Consider the following 5,223-nt stretch of genomic DNA (forward strand, 5'->3'; position numbering starts at 1 on the left):
CGGTATTTAGAGGTGGAGACTTTGTGAGATGGACAGATCATTAGGGTGGGGCTCTTAGTGAAGTGAGTCCCCCTACATGGAGGCCTCTGCAGATTCTTTGACACTTTTATCACGTGCAGATACCAAGGAGGCGCTATCTATACTGCAGAAACTTCCAATCAGCTAGTTTCTTGATACTGTTGTTCCCAGTGTCTGGAAACTTGAGGAAAATATTTTGGTTGTTTATAAACTATCAATCTGAAGTATGCTTAATAGCAAACTAAATGGATTATGATCCCTACTGAAAGCCTTCTCAGAGAGTCAAAGTATCCCTCAGACATGTGAAGTCTTGGGTATTTAGTATTCTCTCTCCCTCTCTATCTGTCAAGGAATTATCATTTATTTGTTACTCTTAAAGTTTTATTTTTGACTAGGCTCAGGCTTAGAAGTAGAAGCTCTCAGTGAGGACAGCCTTTCTCATGACAATCTGTTCTTAGTGTTTTTCTTTGGCTTCCTTCATTCTTGGCCAAAAGTTTAGAGTAGTCTGCAGCTTCCTCCTTGTTTTTATTAGTACGTTTTTTCTTCAGAGCATTTTGTCAGTGTTTGTGTTGCAGGACATGTGGAGCGACAAGACGCTGAATTTTGGGTGCCTTGGTCCTGGGTTTCTTACTTCCTTTGTTTAAGGGCTGTCTGACAACACATTGGTGGAGATAATTTTCTTTAGAGGGATTAAAGAGCTTTAGGATTCTACTAGCTCTCAGTTCCCAGCCAACGAGGCACAGTAGAGTGTGTCAGTCCAGAAGTATTCTTATCTCCTTTTCTTTTTTTTAATAACCAAGTTGAGAACACTCTGATCGGCATCTACAGTGCATCCATGAACAGTTTTGGGCTTCCTCTCTCCAGCTCTCCTTGGTCAAGGATAGGCACACATTGCCATGGGTCAAAACATCTCACTTCATGGGAAAACCTTGTCATTCCCGCCACTGATCGGGACCCACATCACCCTTCCACTCTTCACCCAGAGCATCAGCAGCTACTGCTGTGGCCATGTGCTTCTCATAGAAAGTACGAAGCTTGTGTTCATCATCCACTTCAGTGAGTTTCTGACAGCTGGTGGCAGGGAAGGAGATAACTCAGCTTCGTCTTGACGTAGCTAACCGCGTGGGAGACACCACAGAAAACAAACAAACAAACAAACAAACAAATAGAAGGTTTAGTATTCTCTTAAAATGGGTTATTTCATGTCTGTACCATTTAGTTTCCTGCACCTAAGGATAATTTGCTAGTGGAACATAAAACTCACAACCAGGTGAGCCTATAATACTGAATCAAACTAATGTGATTCTGAGGAGCCAAGCAGCTTCCGTTTGTTCCATCATTTTCTCTGATCACTTGCTTATCACCAGGCCTCCTTCTCCCCATTTCGTATACAGAACTTCAGATATCTGATAGAATCCACTGCAGAGCTTGAACCAGCCTTCTACAAGTGCTGTTCCTCCACGAGGCCAGCAAAAAGCTGTTTCCCTCTTTGTACACTACAAATGTTGCAGTTTGTTTTGTGACTGTTTTCTTAGAGGCTAAGTAATCTGACGTTCATCCCCTCTGTGTATAATACAATTCTCACTGTAGCAGTTTGTTCTTCACTTTCCTTATGTTTGCCAAGTAGCTGTGCGTCCCTGGCTCCATTCAGGGCATTCAACACAAAGGCTCCTTAAGGAGTCCAACATTTCATGGCAATTTCTACCAAAGCTACTGTTTAAATCAAACATCAAAACATAAGTTGCAGCTTTGTTCAGGGATTCCATTGTTCACAGAGCCTTTAAATTGGCAACGATCAAGGTCCTTAAAGCTGGGCTAATGATACTTTGCTATATCTTAGACACTCATGCTTCACAGAATTCTTGAGCTATCATTAAGAAAAATTCAAGGATTCTTAAATCAGGCATATGAACAAACTTACCCCGAAATGTATGACTCCGATTACTTTATTTCTTTTACATATAAAATATGTTTGGAAAACACAGAATTTTATTTATTATTACAGTGACTCTCACATTTCTAACATTGATTCCTAAGTCATTTCAGTAACTGCTTTAAAGGTCAAGATCAAAGCAGGAAACGTGGTTGTCTTTCTTTTTAACCCTAGTTTTGCTTGTGGCTTCCTATCAGGTTCCTAGTGGAACCTTTGTTAGTTATTTAAAGATCAACGTCTTATAAAGAGCACATTGCTTCTACGTTTTATTTTATAGTGTTTTGCTACTCACAACATCGTTGCCCTAAGTGGAATGATGTTAGTAGCATAGGTCAAAAGCAAACTGTAAGGTTGGAGTAAGCAGAGCTGGTTCAGCAGCACCTGATTCTACTGTGTGGCAAAGGAGAATAGATCAGCAAGGCACTATCGTACTAGTTTTAGAAAATCATTGATAATTGGGCTCAATTGTGTTGATTGTGCTTGTTGTATTTTCCATTGGTTTTTGTGTCAGTTGACTTTCCATAATGTGATTTGAAAAAAGTAACATTTTTCCCATCTCATGATTAAAACAGCAGCCTCATAGACATTCATAGTTATGTATACATTTGCCTCTTGTATCTTCTAGAAGCTAAAGTCAGATTCAGCTTTGCCTACCTGTGATGTATTTCATGAGCAATGTGGATTTTAGTTTTTCTACTTCCCTGGTGGTTAGTGCCAATGTCTGAGGCTTTGTTACAGGGGAGAAGGTCCTTCCAGTTTCTTCACTCTTAGGAAAACCTGAGCCATATTGTAATTCATCTGCCAGAATGTAGAGTGCTCACTGAAGACAAGGAACTGAGATGAAGAAGGGCTCATCCATTCTTTAGAGAACCTGCAAACATTATTCCTGGGATGGGATTGTGTTGAAACAAGATGGCAGGGAAGGAGAATTTCCCCTTTCAGTGGACTAGGGGAAGGGGATGGAGGGAAGAGGGAGGGAGGGTGGAACTGGGAGGAGTTGATGGAGGAGGCTACAATTGGGATATACAATGAATAAATTGTAAAAATTAAAGCAGGTGGATTATAATCTAATGGTGTTAATGGATGCAAATAAGAGTAATAATATGCAAATATGTCCAATATAATTTCTGCAAAGTAGAAAGCAGATAGTTAATGTCGTGTGTCCCTCACTCTGCACATACTTTAGAGTATTAACATTTATATAAATCTCTCCAGAATTAAAGCAGGAAGACACTGTTGGTGGTTCTTTCTGTGAAGCAATTTATAACTATTTGCTAAATGGCTTAATTACATAATTAAATATAATTAGCGTTGGTTACTTTTTCAATTATTGTGGATGGTGTTTCTAAGCATTACTGGGAAGGCCTTTCAGCGTAGAGTCAGACATGGGTTTAAAAAAGCATCCACACTTGCCTGATGACTAAGTGGGTCCCAGTGGGGCAACTTTCTTCCTGTGTTATTGAAAGGATGTGCAAGGGACATATATGTGTTGGGAACCTGGCACCAAGGATGAGTTCAATGGGTAATAATTGTCCCTTTTCCCTTTCCCCTTCTCTCTCAGAGAAAAATAATGTCTTCAAGTCACTCTTGCAGGGTGGAGGCTAAGGAGAGCAGGTGAGGTCTGACTGGGACAAGGGAGAATGCATGCATCTCACTGCTCCCTGGAGACAAGCTGGTTCCCTGGGCAGGACTTGAGCTTAAAGGTCTAAATCCTCTGGTCTGAAAAAAATTCGTGGCCAATCAGGAAATACCAATTTAAAGAAACTTAGGGAATTTCAAAATAGCCTCAACATGTGACTTAACAGTAGGAGTACTGGAAACATAAAATATTGGGGTAGAGGAAATCAGATGAGTGTTAACAGTCAGAACCTAGTCAGACTCCTGTTGATTTTTAATGTGTAAATTATCTTTCATTTGCTGAATAGCAAATAATGTTTTTTGTATTAGAAAAAGTGGAAGTATTTTAATAATCATCAGTCTGATATTTGGCTGTTTATTTTAAATTAACTTATACATAATGCTTGCCATGGGTATTTCATTTTTTTTATAAGTTTTTTTTTTTGGCTCTGTAGTAAGACATATAAATTTAAGTTAACAATCTGGTAAAAAGCATGAATTTAAAAAATGTGATTATAAGGTAAAAATTCTTTCCCTAAAAATAATGATGATAATCTTATTCTTTTTCATTACAAATAATTCTATAGAATATTGTGACCACTACACTTTACTAGGGAAACTGAATGTTTTAGAAAATAATATATATACGAGTATGGGAATGTAGATCATGGTGTTTCACTCAGAACTTCAATACCCTCCTGGCCTACAGTGGAAATGAGGATACAGCCTTCAAACAGTAACCGAAAAACATCTACTGTTACAGTGACTATTCTCTGGAGACAAAAACGGTATGACGATTTCTAGGACAAATGTTCAGTGTTCCATGATGAGTGTTAAAAAGCACACACACTTGGCTGAAGAGCATGTGGCAAGGATGAGAATTGCTGGCCAGGGGAGCTAATGTATTTTAAGAAGAGTAATGGAAAAAATATTGTTTGGTAAGCCAAGTTTAACTACAATAAAGAAATCTGTTTATGTATGGTATAGAGATAAAAGTAGTTAAGTCACCAAATATTTTGATCAGCTAAAATGTAAACCATTTAAATTAAAAGAAGACATAAAGGAAGTAGTTGATATTTACATGGAGTTTCATATACTCTTTATTTTTATTTTATTTTTCACCTTTCCCACACTCCTCCCCCCTTCACTTCAGAAAAGGGGAGTCCTCCCATGGCTATCAACAAGCCTTGGCATATCAAGTTGTGTAAGTCTAGGCTAAAGTGGAAGTTTTTGCTTTGTTTTATTTTTTCTAAGACTCAGTTTTGTCATGTGATGTTTTGCTGCAAGGAGGCCACATGATTTTTGGCTGGAGGTTGGCTTGTGAGAGGACAGGTGAGGTTTTGCTGTGAACACTCTCATGCGAGATGTGTGACTTTGGCCATCTGAGAACATCTGTGGGTGGACTCTGAGGAGAGGAAAGATATAGAGGCCCGTGCACAGTGAGATATGGGTTTTTTGATGACATCACTATGCTGATCTTCGTGCTTCAACACTTGACTTCACAGAGAAAAACTTTCCAGAGAACTTCTCAAAGAAAGCCAACTGAGTCTTTTGGCTTTCACTGACTTGTCCTGATCTTCTGAATCATGTTGCTGCTTGGTGTTGGCCTTTAGACTGGACTGCTGGTATCCTGACAACTGAGTTTGGTACTACCC

At 39.0% G+C, this 5,223-nt stretch overlaps 1 pseudogene; it reads right to left on the reverse strand.

The window, feature by feature from the left end:
• Nucleotides 1–399: 399 nt before the first annotated feature.
• LOC129688818 (40S ribosomal protein S6-like) lies at nucleotides 400–1,112 on the reverse strand (annotated as a pseudogene).
• Nucleotides 1,113–5,223: the final 4,111 nt, after the last annotated feature.

The sequence above is a fragment of the Psammomys obesus genome, unplaced genomic scaffold (assembly GCF_907164565.1).
Source record: "Psammomys obesus unplaced genomic scaffold, mPsaObe1.curated_primary_1811, whole genome shotgun sequence".
NCBI lineage: Eukaryota > Metazoa > Chordata > Mammalia > Rodentia > Muridae > Psammomys > Psammomys obesus.